General features: G+C 39.3%; 1 long non-coding RNA gene across 2 annotated transcripts in view; it reads right to left on the bottom strand.

The window, feature by feature from the left end:
- The window catches only part of LOC141728762 (uncharacterized), a 47823-nt gene extending 36216 nt beyond the window's left edge, over positions 1 to 11607 (bottom strand). For both annotated transcript variants that reach the window (XR_012579927.1, XR_012579928.1), the window contains exons 1-2: positions 11284 to 11607; positions 10732 to 10874 (exon numbers count right to left, since the gene is read on the bottom strand). This is a non-coding gene — a long non-coding RNA (uncharacterized LOC141728762). The remainder of the gene's footprint in view (positions 1 to 10731; positions 10875 to 11283) is intronic.
- Positions 11608 to 24531: the final 12924 nt, after the last annotated feature.

The following is a 24531-nucleotide window of genomic DNA, read 5'->3' on the forward strand; positions in this document are numbered from 1 at the left end:
AGAAAGAGAGAGATTTTTAAAAAAACTCTTTGATTTTCCTGTATTTTTGTGCCCTTAGGTCTGACTGGCTCCCACTGTAAATTGAGACCTCTCTAAAGTGTGTTTTGTTAATGGGCCATGAGAAAGAAAATACAGATTTAGCACTCCCTCCTCTGCCTGTGCCTTTTGTTCCCATTTTAGAGGACTGACATTTCAGAGGGAGCTGAGGAAAGAGCTGTAATAGGGTCATCCCCATAACCCGTGCTGATGGGGGAGGCTCCCTCACCTGGTCCCTCAGTACCTTTCATGCTGAAAGATAAAATGCAAACCTTTTTCATGTCTTTTGCTGTATTCCATGAGACAATACAAAGGACCCATATGTTTAGGTTTCAAATAACCATGTTTGCTAATACACAGGCCCAGCTGCATACAAACCTCTGATCTTTGGGGAGAGTTGGAATATACCCACTTCTACTGAATTTCAAATTGGCACTTCATGTATCTCTCAGAAAAGAAATAAGAGGAACATAAAGAAGTGAGATATATGTTCCACATCAGAATTTCCCTGTAATTAGGAATATTTCTAGTCCTCTTTTTCTGTATCACTTATATAGAGTGGAAAAACTCATCATAAGCAAAAGGCAAGAGATTTTCTATCTGCATGCAAGACATTTATCATTAGGAGCTATGAGAGCATGAACATTAATTTTTTCTCAAGTCTTTCATATCTTGTGATTTCTAACTCACTTTTGTGTTAAGTTTTTGGATAATAATGTTCAATTCGCTACTTAGGGATTGTTCTCGAACTCTTTAATATAATCCACATCCATACAATATTGAAGGATCTGACTTATATTAAACCTGCAGAAGAAGGGATATTCAAAGTTCTCTATTTTTTGAGTGTATCATTCATCTGTTGCATCAATGTTGCTCAGTACTGTAAGACTGTGCACTTGTCGTGTCCATTCTGAATTACTTACATATCCTTGAAAAGCAAGAAGAAAGATCAGAAGCAGTGAGCATTTTTTCATCAACTTCATGGAACTCAGAATTCAGCTCTTAAAAAACAGAGTCCTTTCCTTAGAGAAATCTTTGCTCAGTCACCACAGAAGATTAAGTATCACTTGAGAGAAGCTATGGAAATGATGCTTTAATTAGTTACACAAATGTTGATCAAAACTATTTTGATTTAATGGATGACTTAACTCCCTGGATTTAAATGGAGACGCAGTAAGGTCAACCAGCTGCCAGACAAGAACCAGGTTTATTAATCTTAAGGGAGTCACTTCCACCAATTTTCCAGACATTGCATTCTCCCATATCATTGCAGGGTGAATGAAAATCTATAGGCAGCAGTAAATAATAGAAGAGAATATGATAAAATAGAGGGAAGGTTAAGGGTAACCTTCCTGTGAGTTGTTTTCCTGCCATGCATTGCTTTACCCCATTGGTTTGCCAGTCCACAGAATGTCAAGCTGTTGCAAGGCTGTTTCAGGCACTTCTGACAATTCTCCAAACAGTGTTTGCTCGATCCATGGTGTATGTGCAACCTGGCTCCAAGGTACTGTCGAACAAGGCACAAATGCATATGAACCTGGAATGTTGTGCATAGAGACCTTCAGTGGGTGGCACCCTTGGGAGCCCAGTAAATCATCTGATATCCATGCACCACTTGTGTAGGAATTTGCTTCTGAGAACACTTTTGTGGCTGGAGTTTCAGTTTTAAAATTTATGCCTGATCAGAAGTAGGTTGTGCAGTGCATATGCTCCAGAGAACATTTGCATGCTTTTGGTGTAGTTTAAAAACAGATTTGCAGGACAAAATACGATCCAGTATAACTCAGCAGAAGCAACCTCGCTAATTTTTAGAACTTAAATACTTTTTCTATTTCTTAAAGTGAAAAGGGTTGACTTGCTTCCCTATGCCTTCTCTTGTGAAGAAATGCTATCATGCATAGGTGATGATGTCTCTAAAGAGCTCTTTTAAATTTATTTGTTACTATTTTTCATAGGCATTGCAATTAGTATTTTATTGAGCATATTTTTACTTTTTATTAATTTAAATAAGAAGACAGAATTTTCTTCTTGTTTGTGCTGCTGTAGCTCCATTGTTTTTAGTGCTTCAGGATGGAGTACAATTTAGAGGATAATTGCACTTTTTTTATATAGATAAGTTCATAATGAAGTTAATATAAAATTTCATTTCCATTTCCCTTATTCCCAAATAAGCTGTCATAAGAAAATGCACTTCAGAGGAATATCATTTGGTCATGGCATATCTTAGTAATTCAAAATCTTGGCTTTAAAGTGAAAAATAGTAACTGGAGGTGAGGTTTTTTTACTATTCCCCAGTATGTCGCTGTTCTGCACTGGACACATGTGGGTTTTTAACATTCTAGTCTGGACACCTGCAGCTATTTTCCCTGTTAACAACTTTGAAGGCTCCAAAGCCTCAGCAAGCAGAAATGCCTGGCTGCAGAGCTGTGTCCTTGCTGCCCAGCTGGGAAAAGCTCTGCTTGACTTTCCCATCTGCCTCCCCCCAGCACTTCTGAGACCACTGTTTCATGGGGTGGAGTGCTCTTCTGGGAAGAGTTAGCACAAAATACAAGGAACCTGAAAAGAATGAACTCACTGTGTGGCTGGGGGAATGCGTGTGCATGAAATTCAAACCAAATGTCTTACGGAATTAAGACTGGTTTGCAGAGAGACCTCCTGTGTTAAGAGTGTAAGCTGAGTGTGTTCTGCCAACAGAAAGAGATGAAAAATGAATGTCATGGACTCTGCCGATTTGCAGTCACCTGGGAACTTGGGCATGTGTGAAGCTTCTGACACATAAGCAGCCACATTGAAGTCAGTGCCCACGATTAGACTTCTTCCTGAACTGGGACATGGTTATGAATTATTGGGTTAGTTCTAATTTTTTTCCCCACAGGACTGCTTTTAATTCTGAATTCATTCATTAATGTTTATAAGGTGCACTGAGATCTTCCAACGTGCAAGGCACTATTGAAATGTTAAGTGTTACAACTTATGCTTGCAAAAGCAGCTGAAGATGAATTTACTTTAGGTGGCAGTCAGTAATGGCTCACTTGGAACAGTTACACATTCTATGGGGTAAATAACAGGACTGTTATAAATTGGAGCAGTGCTATGTTTACATAATGGACAGTAACCACTCCAGAGGTACCATAACAGTCAGCTTGATAATAGGCATTTTGGAAATTATGTAAATACATCTATATGTGAGGAAGCAAAATGGCTGTAGGAGATAGAAAGTTGACAGTTACTAGTAAATACTGCATGCTTGCAATGTTTTCAACATTTTAATCCTTTTATGCAAACACGTCCATCTGTTAACCCAACATGATGGCAGAGCAGAAAAGGGGTTGAGTTCCACAGGCTGCCACTAATGTACACACCAGAGCTATTAGATGCACTAGAGATGGACTGAACAGTGTGCTCCTGAGTTTGCAAGTCAGGCAGTGCTGCTAAAAGCTTTCAGGCACATTTGTTCCTCAGGAAACTTCCTCCATCTTCTCATTCCCCTTTTGGCTGTGTACCTTCACGTAAGCTTCCTCCCACACTTTAAAAAATGCAGCCACTTCTTTTCTGCCAAGCACGTTGTCTGTCCTCCATCTGCTCTGTGCATCTGGGGAAAAGTCCTCCCAGCTTTGTTCCCTGTCTCTACAGCAGTTACCTGGTTGCTTCTCCCTTGTCTTGCCTTATCTCTAATATTCTGGGTAGTAGTGTTCTGGTAAGGAATGCTGCTTTCTGAGGCAGTGTGAAACTGTGTCTGCCATATGCCATAACCACGCTGTTAAAGGTTGTGCTCACTAAGTGTACTCACTATGGAAATAAAACCACAGTACCAGCTGTAAGAGTGAAACTCTGTTCTTGACTGGAACTGTTCTGTGGGTGATTGCAAAACCCTTTTTCAACAAAAGCATTGGGAAAGCATATTTTGATATAGATCACTCATTTTGGAAAAGGAAAAGAGGGACCATATGAAAAAGGCATAATTTAAAAAAAAACTAGAAAAATTATTATACAACTTTTTATTCTCGAAAATGGTCATATCTATCTGTGTTATTCCATAGTCTTGATGACACCCCTGCCATTACATGTTTCATATCAGATATTTCCCCATAATTCTTCCACCATTTTAAGAAAAATCACTCTGTATCACTCTCTTTAGTTTCCCTGACTGTTAAAAAACATCTCTAATAAATTTTTAAGGATTGACTGTTAAGGATAAGCTAAAAACATCTAAAAACTTTTTTTTTTATTAAAATAATTATTAGTATCCAAAAATAACAAGCCTGAAGGCAGGAAAATTTGTCATCTAGGAATTCTGTTGATCCTGTGCTTCAATGGTTGTATGACAGGAGAACTGTATTCTTAGTAAGAATCATTCTAGTCTTTCCATATTTATCTGCCTTCTCTTTCTTCATAAGGCTGTGCAATTTGTAGCCTCAGGAGAGGTTTCCAGTGGGGCAAGCCGCATGAGGTGCAGAAATCAAGCTGCCTTTTCAAATCTGAGCAGCACTCTGCAGGGACACAGCCTGCTGGTGTGGCTGCTGAGCGGCACGGGTCGCCTGGTGTGTGCCCAGCCTTCAGCCCAGCTCACGCTGTGGGGGCACAGCAGGAAATCCTGTCACTGGCAGAGGTCCCTGTCCTCTGGTCCTCCTTGCCCTGGCTGACACAGAGAATGTGATTGCTGCCATTGGGTCATCTGGGGTGATACTTGAGGGGAAAAAAATCTGGTGGAGCTGGAGTAAGGCACTTTGGAATTGTAGCCCATTGACAAACTGGGATAAGTGTGTTAATTTTTATTTTTTTTAGCAGTAAAAAATTGAAACATTTTATAGGGGAGGTTGGGCTGGGGAAATGCTTCACTCCACCAGAGCTCTTATACATCCAGTTTATTCATTAGGTATCCAATCAGAGAATGAACCTGGACTGCAATTTCAATACAGTCTTGCAGCTCAGTCTCACGATATGCTCCTTGCTTGCTCCTCTCTGCCACAAAGCTCTCAAGACTCTTCCACTGCATCTAGAAGCCAGAAAAGCTCTGGAACAAAAAGATCTGGGCATAACCCCTGTGTCAGAGCTGAGCAAGTGGAGAAGCTTTGAAGATTATATGGCTTTCCATGTTCCTAATAAGGATTATTAATATTTAGGCTAAAATTTACTGTAGGGATTTGATTTGTTTTTTAACTTATCATCCTGCAATAGTGTCTATCAGCTAAAAAAAAATTCTACTATTACCTAACTCAGTTGACTGTTTTAAAATCTGAGATAATACTTTTATCCATGGTTTTATAAATATTTTACATCCTTGAGAATTCTGTTACCAATTTACAAGTAATATCTCAGCGCTAGAGTACATGGCAGATCTAGAGGTTTACAGTCAATAAGATGAAGCCCAGGGGAGGTGGAGAGTCTGGATTTCATTCTTATCTGTGTGCACAGAAACTGGGTTAAGATGAGGACATGCTCATAAGATTGATTTTCTTTTCCTGTAAATACAATGGAGGGATGAGTCTTTACAACTACAGAGAAACACACCCTGCCATAACAGGATACCCACCCTGTCTCTGCTCCGTCCTTTTGATAAAAGCCCCATGCTGTGGGCAGTCCAGATTAGTTTTAGATGAAGCAAATTGGAAAGGTTAAGGGGGATGGGGATGTGTGTGTCCAGACTTACAAAGCTGTCCATTCTGGTTTTCTAGGAAAATGCCTAGGACACACATATCTCATCCCACCAATTGCTAAAATCTCTCTGTCTCATCAATATCCAGTCCAGCTGTGGGACTGGGACAGTTTCACTTTTCATTTGGAATGGTCCATCTCTTCTCAGAAACATGATTTTAACTGAAATGTGGTGTTTACGGTATGTCATTTTCTCATTTATTTTGCAACACCAACTATCATTAAAAGAAGACATTTACAGGAAACATTAGGGGAAAAGGCAAAAGTACAAGAATTTCCATCAGCAAGACACTCACTGGGAAAGTGAGAGACGCACAGGCCAAAAAAAAAAAAGAGATATTACCAAGCAAACCTAGATAACAGGGGCTGACATTATTCTTTCTAAAGTCAAAATGTCATGGGAGTAGAAAGGAATGATATGTATAGCATGATATTTTAACTGGGCTGATTTATGGTTGACTCACAAGAGTTGCACAGAAACAACCCCAGTGACAGATAAATTTTAATCAAGATATAGGTAGGTCTTTCTCTTTCCCTCTTTATCCTTAAGACACGTCATTAGCCCAAAGAGTGACTTTTGCTTTCTTTTTCTTCTTCAAGCAGTAAGAGAAGCTGGATAAGTGAAAAAATATCTATCTATAGAACAGGCAAAGTTCTTAAAATTTAGATTCTGGAAAACATATTTGGAAGTGCTTACTGGGGGACAAACTGTTAAGAGTTTTTCCTTGCAAGTCCCTTAAGATCCAATCCAGCAGCTCCAATCAGGTTGTTCTGAAGAAGAGTTTCTCATAACCAGAGAGTCTCAGTATCAAGTGAGGAGTGGAATTGGCCCATGCACACTGCTTTAACATTTCATCTGAATTTTAAAAAATTAAATTTCTCTTTGCTCTTTCTCTAATATCCTTTGTGTGATGATGACCTGATTGTAACCCAAATTTTGCTTGTACCATTTTAAGTTGGGAGTTTCAAATAGCCCAGGCAAGTCTGATATTTCTTGCTACTGCAGAGCAGGGTTAACTGGGAATCATAACTATTTTTATTAGCTTCAAAAATCTGGTCTTTTATTTTTCCATCTGTTATTAATTTTTTTTAAGAGATTTCATTTTTTGAGGTGTGAAAAAGGCAAACAAATTTTATTGGCTTTTTTTTCTCCCTGCAAAACCTGATTAAAAAATATCTTTCTGCACAGAATACACTCAGCCTTTGACACTGTGGGTGTGGAACTCTTCTGAATCATGATGTGACAGGAGATAGATTTAGTACCTAATTCACATTTTAGTAGGGAATATACTTTTCTTTCCAAACTGCAGCTTCTTTTGATAATTTTGGTGACAGCATTTGTCATCAAAAGTAGTGTATGCATATATGTATGTAATTCTGCTGTGCTAGGGAGCGTGGCGCTTTATATTGTCTAAAGGTACTGATGTCTGCATTGTAAAATCTAAAAGGAAAGTGAGTTAGCCATTGTGACACAGAGGGGGCAGCTTGGTAACAAAGGATTTTCTTGCCTGCCAACCTGCTTAAAGGCAGCAGGGCTGGTGTGCTGTGAGACTGGGTAGGACCCTGTGGTGGTGCTGCTTAGTTCCTCAGGTATCCCCACCTCTCATTCCCTTCGCTTCTTTCTGTGTTGAGTACATCAGTTTCAAGTTTGGATGTTTTGTTGTCTTCCTTGCAATTTTTAGAGGCATTTAAATAAGTGCCTTTTGAAGAAGCTCTTTGGCCTGGCTGCAGAAATTGTTCCTTAGAGGGAGACAGCCAGTAAAATAACACTAGAAACAAAAGCAGAAAATGAGAAAACCAGCCCTGATGGGAATGATTTACAGGCAATCTCGGTGAGATTAGAAAAAGAAATAAAAGCCAAGTCCACAAAAGGAGAAATGAGATACTGATCTCTTTGCAAGAAACACTGTCCCAGAATTTAGGTCAGTTCAACTGAGCAGCAATAAACAAACAAACAAAAGCCAAGAGAGCTTACAATATTTGGGATCACAAAAAGCTTAAAACCGTTCTGAAAATCATATTAATACTAAGCCAACAGGAGAAACAGAAAAACTCTTGAGTAAGCTACAGCACACCTCTTAAAAAAATTGCCTTGCGTCCCCCTGAAGATCCAACATGAATATACATTATAGGATTTACTTAGCACTAGTTGACCATGTCTTGGTATTTTGCAAAGTACTTTACATGCTGTGCCTTGTTTCTGTTAGATTATTTCTACTAGTCAATGCCTGTATCTGCTCACCATCCTCATCCCTTCCTGAGAAATTTGTCCTCCAAATCCACACACTCAGTTCTGTTCTTGCAAGGTAGTTTGGAATCTTCCACCACTTTTTTTTTTCTTTTTGGTAAAATTAAAACTTCTAAGGACAATTTGTCATTTATGACAAAATTTGAATAGGAAAATATTTTTCAGTTCCAGGAGCTTGTGGTCCAAGTGTGACAATAACATTGTTTCAGGCTAGGTTTCAGTATCTCCCACTAGAAAGAGATCCCTGGTTTTCCACAATTCAGGCATGGCATCAGTTTTGTTGTCCTGATCTGTTAAAAGAATCTGACAATGGCATAGGAATAACAGGGAACATACTTTAGGCCTCTTTGTGTAAACTGTGAACATGAATGAATTACATATTAACAAAACGCAGTCAAGCAATCTAAAGCAGTATTTGGTGCAGCACTGTGATGGATATTTCTGAACTGCCTTGTTCTGCTCCAGATCTGGGCCCTCTTTGCTGTAGCAGACATATGACAAGGTCAGGCTTTGAGATTTTTCCAGGGTCCACATCTATTATGATCCAGATCAGATTTCTGGATCAGATTTCCACACTAATAGCCACTGCCCACTGATTAGTGCTGCAGCCAACTCTTGAAGAGTTCCAGCAGTTTGCCCGGTCCCTATTCATATCATGTAGGCAAATGCTCCTTAGTTATGTGCAAATAAAACAGATCCCCACTTTACAATCAGCACATCCATTTTATGTTTTAAGAACAGATTGTTCAGTGCAGCAAAGTGCTATTCATCATGGAGGCATTTCCCACACTACAAGCCAGAATCTTTTAATTAGACTCCAGGGATTGTTGCTCCCTGGCCTGCATTTCTAGCTTGAGGGTATGGTGGAGAGAAATTCAGCCTGAGAAACCTTTGTGGCACCTCACGTTCACTGGCAGATCTGAAAGCTTCACCTTCAGGGCCAAAACCTGCACTGTCTTTGGGGCAGTTCTTACTCCTCAGTTGTCTGTGTGCTTGAGTTAGTTCAAAGAGAGTTACGACATAAGGCATAAACGGACTCAAAATCCAGCTTTTTCTGGTCGAGTTGGAAAGGACTTTAGAGAACATCTGGTTCCAACCTGCCTTTCATGGGTAGGGAAAGCTCTTCCATGCAGTGGGGGAGAAAAAAAAAACAGAAATGCATAAAGGTTAATTAAAAATTATTTGCAGTTATATAATGTCCTAAAATACAGTATGGATAAAAAATCAAGACATTGAGTTCTTTTATGTTCAGAATGAAACACTTACTGCTCTCCAGTAGCTGGAATTGCTGTGAATCCATTTTGGGTTGAGATTATTTAAAAACAATGGGAAAAGGATGAAAATCAATGTAATACAACAGTTTGGAAAGCTTTTTCCTGAAGGAGAGACACACCTTCATGGAAGTTTCAATTGCAAAATCAACACAACCTTTTAGGGTATTCATGACCCAGTGTTAATTCTGCTGCTCTGACAAATGACCTTTTTTTGCTGCTTCAGAGTCAAAGAGAGAGCCACTTTCTGGAGTGAATGGAGCTGGGTGAATCACATGGTCTATGGCAAGCTCTGGAGTGCTTAGCAAATGAAGTCATCCAGACAGGATTAAACACAGTTATGTCTCCCTAGCAGAGCCTTGTTTATGGAAAATGAGTTTGGGCAATTGGCTTAGCCTAAGCACATACTGTTCTTTTTTACCTAGGCACATAAGACTTTCTTCTGTCCCAGGCAGAAAATGTTCCTGAGTTTAATTCATAGAGATGGAGCTTGGAAGAAGGAGGCTGGCCTATCTGTTCCTCTGATTTCCCATAGGCTTGGCAAGCTCCTCAATGTATACAACAGCCTGTGCTGCTTTTTTTTCCTAATGAAATCCTACACTTTTTGAGGTTCTGGTGTCTTTTCCAAATGAAGCCGCCAAGAAACACATGAAGCATATATCAGCTGCAATTAGAAAATGGTGGTTTAAAATTATGTTGGTATTTTAAAGCATAAATATTCCTATTCATATGCATCACAAATGCAAAAATGCACCAGCTGTGAGGTCTTTCCTTTACTTCAGTTTATGAAAAACTCCAGGGGATCAGGAAATTTAGAGCACAAGAATGGTTTATTTTTATACCTATTTCCTTTGTCATTTCCTTTTCCCATTCCAGTCCCTCTGAGAGGAACCAATTAACTTGAGACATTTTCCACATTCATTAGTATCTTCATTAAAAGAAAGGGCAGAATTGTTTCAAGACTTGTATCTTGTGCCCACTAAACTGTGATAACATTGCCTGACAGAGTGTAGTGAATAGCAAAACTGTTAGAGATATAAAATCTGTGAATTAATAAACTGTTATATTTTGCATCTGCACTTGTATCAAAATGGAACAGAGACCACTACAAAACAGCAAGTTAGTAAATAAAATGAACTTTAGGAAAGCAGGGTAGCGGCCATAAATTAAAAGGGGATTGTCAATGCAGTTGGAGTTAGTTGCTGGCAAATAACCTCATTAGCACTTTTCAATAGAAGAACAAGGTGTTGTGGCCCCAACAAAAGGCTTTAACAATATCAGACAAATAGAGTCACAAGAATGTCACCTGGGCTACATGCCACAGTCAGAGAGATGGGGCAGCCCCATCTGGATGCTTCCTGGGGAGTCCTGGACCCACAGATCCCCTGCTGCTGGTACTGATGCATGTTTACTCTCCTCTCTGCCTCTCCTTTCCTTTCTCCTGCCATTTAGTGGCACCACAGCTGCCCTGCCATGATCACAACCAGGAGCACAGGCAGGGGATGGGGAGAAGCACAGTACCTGGAGGGACAGGGAGAGCTGGTCCCTTAATATGTGTGGTCTTCCCACCTGATCCGGCTGGTTGGGGATATTGCTCTTGTCCCAGAAGGCTTCTTATGTGTCTGCTCTGATTTGGGCCTGGTGCTGTCCCCTTGCTTCTTGGCCTCAATAGAAAAACAAGAGGTTAGTAATAGAGCAGAAGAAAATTACTTTTGCTGGTATATATCATTCCCTGCTGTTTATTTCTATGGCCATACCATTCCTTTTCACATACCACCACATCATTGCATACCACTTTTTTATTATTGTTATTTCTAGGGGATACACTAGCAGGTCCTTTTCTGCTGCTCTTTTTTATTTTTTACTACTGAGGGAGCTGGAATTGGCTCAAGCTGTCCAGCCAAAATTGCATATAATATTCAGAAGTCCTCAGATTTCATAAGACCAAGGTAGACGGTTCTTATAACCACTATACTTCTTTGCTATGGAGACATGAAATCTAGTGAGGATTTTTCCCATCCTTCAAAAATCAAATGTTGTAGGGTCAACATTAGGCACTGAACAATAGCATACCTTGGAGCAACTCCAACAAGTTTTCATTTTGGGATTAGGAATTCCTGTGTATCCGCAACACTTCATGCTACTCTCCATACTCTCTGCTTTTTGCCATGCTGACCAAGTTGTCACAGAGTTATCAGTTCTCACTAGCAACCCTTCTCTGACCCATTTACCACAAAGAACTCCACAGTCTCTTGCAGTGACAGTTGCCCAGCACACAACGTCTGACACTATTTTTGGTGAAGTTCCAGCAACTTGCTCTGTAATTCCTAGCTGAATCTTTTTTCCTATTACTAGGGTTTTAAAGTTGCCAAGCACAGCCAGCATTTAAGGCCTAGGTTTTGTGGCTAAAGGCAAATACAGTCAATTCTGAAAGCAGCTAGGGTCTAGTTGCTGCTTGAATGAAATGACTGAGTCTTTGTAGCTCCATCGCAACTATTAAAATTAGAGAGAGAAAGAAGACGGAAGGAAAATGAAAGAATTTCTGATGAAGCAAAACCTTCAACACCAAAATAAAATGAAGGAACTTTTCAGAGTTCTTAATCTGATCTCCCCAAACCTGTGGTAAGATTAGAGAGGCTTTTTGGTTAGAAGTCCTTAGTCCTCAAGCTCCTGTATCTTCAAGACTTCACTCCGAAAATTCAGTGTGCTGCTATGTGAAGGATTAAAATTTTCCTGAATAAATTGTCAAGATTACAGCTGCATTCAGCAACTACTTGCAAATTATTGTTTCTCTGGGGAAAAAAAGACCCTCGGTTTTAGGGAAAGGGCTTGCATATGCATGTCAGTCTCTTGGTTCAGACATAGAAAAGAGATTTCTAAAAGCAAAATCTAATATTGGAAATATAATAACTGAGTTCTTGATAAACACAATATGACATCACAAACAGCCCTGAATATAACCTTCACCTCTCACTCATATCTGCTGCTGTAATTTAGTATCTGTTATCATGTTGCTTTATAGGCTTCATTACACATAGAAGATAAAACTGAGCCAAGTATCTCAAGCATCTTTCAGAGTATGCAAGCACAATACCTTGTAATAGAAAGTGTTTCAGTTTCAGAGTGCTGAAAAATTCTCATGTTTAAGAATGCTATGTATAGGACAGTTCACCTCAGAAATTATGTTTAGCTTTTTAAAATAACATTTTTCTGATTTTAATCAGCTTAATTCTTTAGTCTCCTGTACTTAAAATACAGGAAGCAAGAATTAGACAATGGATAAAAGAGCTCATAATAGCTAAAACAAAATTTCCTCCCATGAAGTTGGAGATCTGGACCTTGCAGGAATATCAAAGTGCTGCATTTATTTTCTGTTCACTCAACATTTTTAAATACCATAAGGCTTTTAAAAATAAACACCCTTAGAGCACTATTCCTCCTAAAAATATTTTTAACAAACACAATTTTGGTTTTGGTTGCTATATTTTTGAAAAGAAGAAAATTAATTCTGATGTAGGCAAAACTAGAAAACAAAGCAAATGCTGCAGCATTCCTGTAGAAAAGTAAACAAACAAACAGAAAACACTGTAGGCAAAGATGTACTGAGCTATCAGATTGTAATGGCAGTGAAGGGAATCACACCACACTAGAAAAGGGAAAATACATATAAAGCCAAGTCAATCTCACTACAGAAAATTAAAAAGATAACTAAAGCATGTGCATTGGCTTTACTTGTCCCTGCCACACATTTATGGATTTCAGTTGTTGATTAGGGATATGGGAGGTTTTTACATTTTCATGTGTCTGCTACTGGCTTGAGGATATAGACTCTCTCCTTGACAGCAAACTGCACATGAGAGATGGAAGCTTGCAAAAAAAAATGCTAAGGGTCCTCAAGCCAAGCTCAGAGCTGTGCATTTCAGAGTTTTCCATGGAGCTGGTTGTGCAGTACTCAGCCTGCCCTAGTCATTAGGGATACCTCTGCCTTTTCCACAGGTTAAGATGGAGTGATAGACCCAGAGCACTTTACATGATGAGAAGTTGGATAATAATATTTGTGGATGTTTTCTAAACTGTTGAATAACAGCTGGGACTGTTCTGACGGCACAGGTGCCTTTGCAGGTGAAAGGTCAGCAAAATTTTATCCACTGATTACTGACAGAGTAGCTGCAGCTAAATTTTGTGAGCCTTTTGTCTAATGAATTATGACTTCAGTGATATGATCATTGGTCCAGCTCCTACTGAAGTCAACAAGAATCTTTCCATTGATATTCAAGAGAAGCTGGATATAAATAGTCCTACAGAGTCAGTAGTCTTTGGGAAATGCTTCTTTGGCTTCAGACAGAGAAAGATGCAGCCCAGTAAGGCTGTAAATATTTCAGGATAGAGTTATATACTTCTGCTGGCACAGCAGACAATTTCTTTTTATCTGGACATAAAGAGCACTTCAGACAGCTTCTTGATTTTAGCTGGTTAGAACAGTTTTAAAGTTCACAAAATATTGCATTTTAAGTAGCAGATGTAGTCCTCACTGCTGTGGGTCAACAGTGGGAAATTTTTTGAGAGAGCTTGAAAGAACTCACTGTTTGCCATGTTGATGGACATTCATTGATTTGCTGCATATTCTTGGGGGTTAATTGCAACTTTAGATGTAAGCATTTTGACACATCCATGGATCAACAAAAGCTCTGATGCAGCCCTTCTTGGAGTTATTGCAGGACTGAACTTGCATAGTATGGATGATTGAGTCAGAGAGGCTGAGCCTCCTCCTTGTGCCTAAGATGATGCTTTAGAGAGCAATTTGCCATGTTTGCTGAAGTTCCCTGAAGAGATTAAATTTATGGACTAAGACTATTACTAGAGGTAGTGAAAGGGGGGTGGAAGAACCTCAGAGACCTTCACATACAGGAAGTTGCTATGGGATTCAAGTTCTCCATCACAAGAACCTTTAGGAGTGGGCCAAAAAGAAAGACGTGAACAAATCTCTGAAATCCTAAAAGAGACCAAAGAGAATTTAACTAAATGGACACTGAGCTACCTACATCTGCAAATAAACACACTGTATGGGGAAATAGAAGCATGTGCATAGTGGGGATGGAAGGAAATTCAGTTTCCTCCATTAGAAGTTCTATCAATATGTCTTGCACTGACCAATGTTAACAAAGTAGACTGTATTTTCATCACTACCTGATAACTCTAGCCATGGCAGTGTGTTTGTGTGCATGCTAAGTCTGTGTGTGTGTGGAAAAGGACATTTTTTCTGCTTGTCTGCACCTCCTCTTCCCTTCAGTAGACAAATCTGGCAAGGGGCTACTCTCTTTACCTCTGTTTCTGCATGACCTCCCCTGAGAACAAACGGTGTACACTAAAGCTTTGCCCTGAAAATTTTTATAGCTCCTCTAAAAATATTGTACACACACTTAAAAAGACATCTTATCAGAAAACAATTACATGGAAGCCCTTTTAGAGTAAATTACTGTAGGAAAAACATATCCTTCCTCTCCTCACACAACATCAACGCATACCATTATTACGTACGTGTTCCTGTCAGGAGTCCAACCATGTATACAGCTGCATATTGAAATGTCTGTACATTAGACAGCTACATACTTCGAGCAGCTTCAGAAACTGCAAGCAGATTTTAAGCACATTCTGTGCTTCATCCTTATGGCCCAGTTCCTGTTATCCATCAAGCCTGTTTTAAAATAGGACGCGTTTTTGGTACTGCAAAGTCAACAGTGCTGGAAAGTTGGCAGGTAGGTTTGTTTAAACAACATTCCCAAGTAGTCTCCTGGCAGGTGTTTCCAGAGTACTTTGAGCACAATTCTTTGGATGGGAGATCTGCCAAAGTACATAGCAACAGGGAAAGAAGTGTTTTCCTTTTACCACAGTTGGGACAGTGCAGTGTTTTAGATGCTGCACCGTGCATCCATTTCAGGAGCTTATTTTGGCACTGAGTCAGAGCCTATACAATGGCAAAATACACAGCATCTTCCTGCCTGTTTAATGCAAGTGACTTCCAGAATATCGACTGGTGGGTTGTCTTCCTGGCAATGGGCCAGCCTCTGACATGCCTCTTGCACCAATCTAGTCTGTCCAGCTATATGGAAACCTTTCACCTTGGAGCTGCTTTTCATAGAGCATCATGCTGCAAGGGTTCATGCAAGTTCAGAGCAAATGTTCATCTCACAGCTGGCCAAAAGCACAAAATGGGAAGGGTGGATCAGAGAAGCCTTTTCTACCTGGCACTGATTTCTGTTACAGCCAAACCTAGCTTTGCTTAATTGAAACCTGTCCTTTGGATTTGAAAAACACACGAGTGGTTTTATAATCCTTCTGGCAGCCTGTCCACTTCTCAGTATGTGTCCTGGACCTAAAATTACCTTCTAGAATATCCCTGCAGAAATAGTCTCTTAGATATGTGTACTCTTACCTACATACAAATGCCCTCTGACCTAAAATAGAAACAGGTATGGGGAAGAGTAAACAGACATCAAAGGCTAAAGGAAACATTAACTGAGGATATGCTGGTTTGAAATTTAACCTTTAATGTACTGAAATAAGCCCTGTTCAAAGGCATGGCCACAGCATGTTTGGTTGTTAAGCAAGTTCTTAGTAGTCTAATACCAGAGCTGCAGCTACAGGTGACCTGCACTCATGCAGCCTTGATACAAATCTGTTTTCCAAAGTAAAGGCTTAAATCTAAAATCCAATTCTAGTTCTCAGTTGTAAAGGAAAAAAAAAAAAAATCTGGGTCAAATCAAAACACCTGTATTTTCCTGGATATGTAGACAGCCTAATGAAAAATTTCAGATGTGACCTATTCCCATCACTTGAGAACCTTCCACCATTGAGGCAACTGTGTCAGCATCCATACTACCAGTAATTTCACTTGAGCTGTTGCTGGGCATGTGACACTACTCCATTCTGACTCTGTGCCCACCCCCTCACTCTTCCCCATGCTCACTCACCCCCACAGGGCTGTACAGTGAGCTAATAACACCTTCACCTCTCTCATTCCTAACTCTGCAAGCTGCCACAGGGACAGAAACCTGCAGTACTCTGTAAGCTGCAAATGACAATACTGTGTGCTAAAGTCTGCAGGAGGACAAGCAGAGTGGGCGGTAACTTTTTTTCTGTTTCATTTTGTAAAAATCTTCATTTCCCGATTGAAATTGTCTGGCACAAAGTTTTCAGGTTTGGAGCAGTCTGCATCAAATCTAGCTGGCCTGGCTACAAAATATGTGGACTAGCAAGGACCTTTCTTTGTCCTCTGCAACTGTCAACCTTCCTGTTGCACTGAGCCTGTTTCCCACCCAAAATTCACCTTGGCCTGAGCTAGCAGCAGGCTCTTCTCTAGGGACTTGGCTTCTCCAGTGCGTTGTGACTCCTTCTGTCTTTAAAACTAACTTCAAAGCTCTCCCCTTATTGATATTTTCTATGTGGCTACTTCCATTATTTTTCTTTGTCTTTTATGTGTAAGTAAAAGGGAGATTTTTTTTAATATTGTATCTTATATAAGTTAGAGAGCCTAGGTATGTGCTTACAGACAGGGACTCTGTGGGATCAGGCTCTGTGCAAATACAGCACAAACAGAGGAAGCCTGGCATCAGACACCTCCTTGTCCAGAGGTAGAGGGTGGATGAGCAGGAGAGCACGAGGACACAACTAACACTGCATGGTGACATGGTAGATCTGAGCAGCCCTGCTCTTATTGCACTCTGACATGATGAGCATTGCAGCAAATGGAAATTTTCAGCAGAATTCATGATAAAAACTGTCCAAAACAAAGCACAAGGGATTACTTCAAGGAAGCCCAGCCCAGCAAGATAGTTAAATACTATATTGTAGGGGAGAGCCTGCAGTATCTTCTCCCTAATAAGTTCTTAATAAATAGTTTTCTATTACTTTGTGTAATAACTTTTAATTAATCAAACCATGAAACAAAGAAAATGTGCAGTGGATCAAGGGGAATCAGCTATTCTATTCCTAGCTTTGGTGTCTGACTTATAAAACTACTTCTCAGTGGTACACATTGATACTAGAGTTATACTGAGGCATTACAGTGAGAATAGCTAAGTTTCCTTTTATCTTGTTTCTTAGAATAACTTAGTTATCAATAATTTAATATTCTCAGGGGGTGACATTTACTCTGATGTTGACTCTGTCCCCAGGGAAGAGAGTAATCCAAGAAAATAAATGCCAATGCTTTAAGTCTGGATGAAGCAAAATTTGAGTGACTATTTCCAGAAATGTTTATATTACTTGCCAGTCTACGTTGCTCAGATAAAAAATAGAATGAATAATACTAGTATGGTTAGTAGAAAAAAAAAAACAAACTATATTCTGAGATGTTATTGGAATCCTAAGCATTTCCAGGTGTTGTGCATGGCTTACAATGGTAAGGATATAAATTTTCCCAGCCTCTTTTTCCTTTTTGTTTTGACTTTTTCTAATGTTGTGAAGGATACTAGACTCACAAGCCTAAAGAATATTCATGTGTCCTGACACAGATTATGTATGCTCCTGATGATTGGGCTTTTCCATTCTGATCTGTGATCATACTTCTTTTTTGACTTCATTCTTTTATGTTGGAGCTGTCTACCTTCTCCAGATAATGGAGCAAGACCATCACCATTTTCTAACAACAAAAAAAAAACCAACACAAAACCAAAAACAAACAAAAAACCCAAACAAACAAAAAAAAACACAAACAAAAAAACCCAAAAAACCTTAGTCCATTCAAGTTGCATAAACCACCACAGACACCAGTGTGAACACAACACCACTTGCAGTGATGATAACACTTTTTAGTCATTACCAAAGTAGGACAGATGTAGTCTAGTGACCTAAAAACCTCAGATTTACTTTATAAATCCTATAAATCTCTGGATTCCCCAACAAGAAGTTGGATCTGTTGTGTCTGATTGTCAGACTGTTCACAGGAATAAAGAAATTTTAGTTCCCTAACAATTGTGACTGGGCATATATTTTCAAACAACTTGCCTTTAATTTCTGGGGTTTGCTGATAATTGTTTCTCTTAGCTAGGAAATGCTCCTCTTGGGGAATGTGCAGTATGCCTATCACTTTTTAAAGGAAAATATTTAAATCTATGTGATCTCAGAGATCTGCATCTGTCAAACAGGCTCTTGGAAATGGAGCTTTGGAAACAGAAACAGAAATTTTCAGAGCTTTTCTAAAACTCAAGGGACATTGCCCGTCATTCTCACCAGTAGCTTTTGAAAGAGGAATGTTCCTGGATGTTTTACTTCCCTTACACTTCTGGCTGTAATTTTACTCCAATGCTGGCATAGCTTTCGCTAGTGTGGGCAAAGGTCTTGCAACCAAATGGAATTTCTGTGAGTGTGGTTGCAAAATGCTTCTTCTAGAGAACCTGACAAATAAAACACAGAAGAATGTGCTGAGTTATCAGTGTGGGGGTTTTTTGCAAAGCATTCTAATGTCTGTCACCGTCTTTGAACAGTCACTTTTGACATTTTTGAGAGTTTGTCTGTACTAATGCCAAATTACCAACTAGGATTCTATATTAAATCAACCTTTCAGAATGCAAAGAAATCATATATTTTCCTCTGTTGGGTGAAAGGTGCATAACTGTTATTCAGTGGAGATTTTCCTGCAGAAAATAGTAAGCACTTAAAGCCTTGGAACAAAATGTGTTTTAAGACTAGCTGAATGGTTACCAGGCTGTTGATTTGGAGCCAGCTTTCAGATCCTTGTTTGTTTGGACCTGTATCTAGGCACAGCTGCTAAATCAGCTTACCAGCACACCTCTGTGGAACAGATCCTCCATCTAGTAACTCTCAGCAGTGTGTGCTGCTGTAGCATTTAGCTGCCAGAGACCAGAGTATCAGTTCTGACACATCCCATTTCCTTTACTCACCTCAATAACTGAAACGTGTCCAATGTTCTACTCTTTGGATTTTGTGACCAATTAATAAAGGGGATAGACAGTGTTAGCTGGCTGATTAGTTTGTTCCATTGCAAAGACAGTTTAGGAAATCCCAGCCCATGAAGGAGAGGAATATGGAGTAACAAAATTTAAATATAGAAGGACAAGAAAGAAGTAGCACGTTAGAATTGCTTGTTGGAAGGCAACTCACCTTCTAGCAAGACATGAGGACAGGGCAAGGAAGGCAAAAGAGATTCCAGATTCTTTGTAAGGGTGATGTTACCAGGACTCTCGGGGAAGGATTCTCAGTGGAGACACCCAGAGAAGGCCATGGATGTAGCACAGGCTGTTTTCTTACAGGGTGTTTTCTGCTGAGCTTTGTCAATATGACATCTCACTTTAAACAGCTATTGTGTATGTGTTCTGTTCTGTGACACCACCCAGTTCCAACTATTCCAGGCCTGTTTTAAAAATAACTGTCAGAACTCAAGGATCTGTTTCCCAAATAGAAATCTGAGATTATCTTCAGATTTCAATATGCAAGTGAGAAGGGCTGTATTTGAAATGACCATTCCCTTATAATATCTTTTATACCAGAGACAACCAAACAATTTTCAACATTTTATTTGAGCAGAAATATAATGAGAATAGCAATTCAACATTTTCTTTTTATTTTTTAACCTGTTGTTAGGTCTGTGCCAATGCTCAGCTTCTAACTTGCTGAACAAAAGTAGTGACTGTATTTCCAATACATCATTCTGTTCTACATAATTTTTTTCAGGAATATTGCAGCAAATAAATTCACTAATAGTATTTCTAGAAACTATGAATTTTAAATGCTTATTAGGATTCATCTGCAGAAAATATATTTTCAACTCATAAAGCCTAATTTTTAGACAAGATAATTTCCATAATATTTCAGCATCTTAAATAATTCCATCTCAGCTCAAAATGATTGCCATGCAACTGAGTCATTGTAACAGACCACTGCCATGCTTTTAAACCAGTACCAAGCAGAGTCAAATTAGTTATTGCAAATAACCTCTAGTTGTATTCTGCCACAGAACAGGAGAAATAGTCTGTGAATGAATACAAACCAGACTAACTCTCAACCTTAGAATTTTAATTATTGAATATTCTTACCAAACTGTCTATAAAAGATGCAGTCACTAAATTTTGAAAAGCACATGCATTGAAAGAAAGCTAGGAGGGGTTCACTATTTATTTCCAAAATTTTTATTTCATTGAAGTACATGATTTGTTGCAAATTATTTACCAGTTCCATTAATGAGAGAGAGAGAAAAAAAGTCATACAACAGCTTCAAAATAGAAAATGTACTGTCTTAAACTGAAGGATAAAGAAGACATTTCTCCTTCAGAGCAGGCTTCAACTGGTGCAGGAAACCATGTACAATGGAATTCATGTCATATCACTTCAGTCATCTGGAAAGTAGATGTTTAATTTAGCAGCTGCCTCAGTATGCTCTATAGCCAGCGGCAAGTAGGCACCTCCTGAAAATCCTCATGCACCTCAGATGGGTTGGGTACTCCTCCCCAGTGATTACAGAGGAAGCATCAGTAACCTAATAGCTCAGACAGCTGCCTTTCAGTAGGTCAATGTCAAGTGAGATGAATCCTCCTCAGGGAAAGGCTAAAATTACAGGTCAAAGTTTATTGTGTGTGCGTTTGTATTTTGTCACAAGGGCCTTTGGCTGGTGAGGGACAAATGTATCCATGACATTGTTGTCCTGCTCCTGGAGTGGTTCTCACTCTGAAGCACAGCAGCCCTGGGGCTGGCAGCACTGGGAAAGAGCAGCTCAAGGAACAATGGGCTCGCAGCTGAGCTGTGCGCAAATGAGGAAAGGAAGCCATTTGTCATCCGTAGGCCTTAATGGAGAGCCACTTCCTATTAATTAGAGAAACACAGAAATTGAAAAAAAGGAAAACAAGAAACTTACGTAATATGATCTCAGAGCTGGCTGATTCGCTAATGTAAAACACAGGGTGGAAAAAAAAAAGGCTGATAATGTGGAACAGTAGGGCATGACTGCTGATCTCATAGAAAAAACATGCGGAAAATACTATTCAAAACACTGGCAAAATGACTTCATGTGAAAGGCAGATTTCTCTTCCAGTGGGCAGAATGTTCCAAAGGAACCTGCATGCATCTGCATGTGTGCTTTTTCCATTAGCAGGCGTGCAGGAGGCTTGGGTATGGCAGTGTCAAATGGGCAGTGTTCACATAGTGAGTGTGTTTTTGTCCTGGATTAGGGCAAAGGGATTAGTTAGATTGTATCTGAGACTTTTCCCACTTCAGCCCCGCATGTAAGACTAGGAGAATTTTCTGAGGTTTCAATGGGTTGGGGAGCAAAAGAAAGTTTCTTACCAGATGCAGTCATTCACCTCTAGTTCTCCAGACTCAAATGGTTAGGAAAGCAGAATTAGCAGCAGGACGTGCCCAGTTCCTGCTTTTTAAAACTGGAGTCTGGAGCATGGGCAAATGACCCAAGACACTCTCTACTACTCTCATTTAAACATGTAACAAGTACACTTTTTATTATTTTGTCAGTCAGGAATGATTGAAGAAATGGGCATTTGCTCACACAGAGCAAAAAAAAAAACCTAAAACCCTCCCTTCATGATACTATTAAAAAATTAAAATTTGCCAGGCAAAACTTCCCTTCTCTTTCACATACTGCAAAAAGGGTTTAATAGTGACTGCTTTAGGAAGAGAGAGTTCTCTGTGCTAAAAATAGATCATCCAGTATTTTGCATGAAATGTGATGTTCAAAATCATCAGTATTTACTAGAAACTTAGGAGGGATTTCTCTAAATGTTTATGAATTCTGACTCCCACTATTACACACTCAAGCACTACACTCTTTTGCTTTTATTGGCAGGAAAAGGAGTTTGACAGGGGCTGATCAGAGACTTGAGAAACAAAATTGTTGGCCTCTGTTTCTCATGCTGTTTTCCCTTCCGTCACAAAATCTATAATAAGCCTGGGCATTGAATGAGATTCCACACATGCTGAAAAATGAACCCAGATGTCCCTTTGGAGTTGAACATGGTCCTCTCCTGAACAGACATCTCTCTATCACTTCCCTGGAGGTAAATGTGCCATATCAGCACTACTTGTGTGAGCACAATCTCTGTCACCCCCTTCCTTCCTAGCCAACCTATGTTTCTCATCTGTGTATTTTTGGAAATATCTAGGTGAGGACAAAACTGAAGTTTTAACCCATGCCCAATAACCAAAAAAAAAAAAAAAAGCACTCAAGTCCTGAACCCTGGGTATTAGGTGCTTGTCTGTGCATTGTGTATTATTTTGTCTTCTCTGACACCTGGTGTTATGACACCTTTTAATTCTTTCACAAGTGCAGTGGCAAAATTAGTCATTTTATTGCTCATAACTGTTGCATGCACTGTCTTGCCTTAGTAGTATTATTGTCTGAATTAAACTAGTCTGCTTCAGGTAAAATCTACTAGGAGTGCACATTTTTAGGCAACAGTATTTTTGTTAGGTCAGGCACTGATCTGACTCAGATGTAGCTTACACTGGCTTTGCGTTCTTTTTAGAGCTGTGCAGATGCCATGGCAACTGACCCAGGCTAAGAGAGGCAGGTGGGGCACTTCTAAATGGGGCTTTGAGATTTTCAGCACAGTTCGCTGGAGAATAACCTGAAATCCATATATATATATATATATATATATATATATATATATATATATATATATATGTGTGTGTGTGTGTGTGTGAGTGTGTGGCACTCAACTGGGATTTTGAAGTATTTTTTTCATTTAGAATATGTTTTTGATAATTTCTGACTTTTGGCAAAATAGCCTTGGCATTTGCAAAGGCTCTGAAGATTGTTAATATTTGACTAGCCCCTATAACTTCGGCAAATCAAGCATATTGTTAATATTTGACTAGCCCCTATAACTTCATCAAATCAAGCATCAAGTGCCATAAGGGAGTGTGACAGGAGTTTGTCTTTTTGTTATTCAGGTAGGAAACACACATTATTCTGAGTCATTGTATTTCCCAAGAATAGATCTAAGAGCTGCAGTAGTCCACAACAGAGGCTAAGAAGAAGGGTAGGAAACCCAAAGTTGGCACACAGGTATTCTGTCATGCTGTGTTGTCAAGAGGTAGAAGCAACATCATAGAAGAAAGAGAGATCTGTAAAAGGTAACACCTCCCTGCTTCTGTTTAAATTTAAACTGCACTGGAAACCATTGTCTCATAAAGAATTGAAATAACCATCAGTAAAACATTCTGTCTTGGAGGTGCAACATGTCCTGGATTTCTGGTGATCTTTTACTAGACAGGTTTTAATCTCTGTTTCAGGGGAAGAAAATTACATCCTGATGCAACCCTTTCAGATAGGCTGCTGCCACTGGGCAAAAGATTATATTACCTAGATAAGGGGAGTTTTGTAATGTAAATTGTGTCCCACATTTTCTTTTAAAAAATTTCCTTCAGTCTCTCTCTCTCTTTCATTTTCAAAACAGCTGAAAATTTGTCATGTGCCTTAACATAGAGCTGAAATCTTAATCCCAGTTTTATGAGGTCTATTAAACTGATATGTACTGTGCTATGTGGGAATTAATCCCAGGTGGCCGCCAGGAAAGCCTGGTGTCTCCAGTTCTCAAGTGATTGTCTCCTGTGCGTGTGATCTGTGTGTTTTCCAGTGTGTACAGTGCATTGTGTATTACAATTTAATGAGATAAAGACAAGTGGAACGTGCACACTTAATCAGTTCAAATGATAGTATTTCCTAACCCATATCACCAAGAAAGGCTCACAGCTGTTCAGGCTCATTCCAGTGAGTAATAGCTTTCAAAAAAAATGAACCATAAAAAACAATAGAAATCAAAATGTAATTAGAGTTAACTAGTAATCTTTCTGTCTTAATTACAGCATTGTAATTGTCCTTACTTCAGAGAGAAAACTCCTGAGAGAACTTTGCCCACTGGATTGTTTAGAGAAAAAAATCAAAACCTTGTAATTTTTCTCTCTTGTGTGGTTTCTTCCTTTATCCTATAAACTGTCAGGTTCATGTATTTTTAATTTCATTGTCTGGGAACATGTTAGCTGTGGTATGGAAGTGACAAAGAAAAACCGAGTGTTTCTGAAGTCTTATGGAAAAATTGGGCAAAGTTTAAAAAGATCATCATCCACATTACTGCAGAAATTAGTGATTGTTCTTCTTCAAGGAAAACTACTGAAAAACTACTGGAAACTACTTCCATGAAACAGGGTTATTGCTTCATGTATTTTGAACTTGGTGGATTGTACACGTTCCTCCAAATTAGTTCTACCTCCCTCTTTACTCCTAACCCTTCATATCCCCTTTGCAGGACATGTTTCTCTAATGCCTGTTTTTGCCCCTTTTAGACTGACCAT

This window comes from Zonotrichia albicollis, chromosome 1, assembly GCF_047830755.1.
Source record: "Zonotrichia albicollis isolate bZonAlb1 chromosome 1, bZonAlb1.hap1, whole genome shotgun sequence".
Lineage (NCBI taxonomy): Eukaryota > Metazoa > Chordata > Aves > Passeriformes > Passerellidae > Zonotrichia > Zonotrichia albicollis.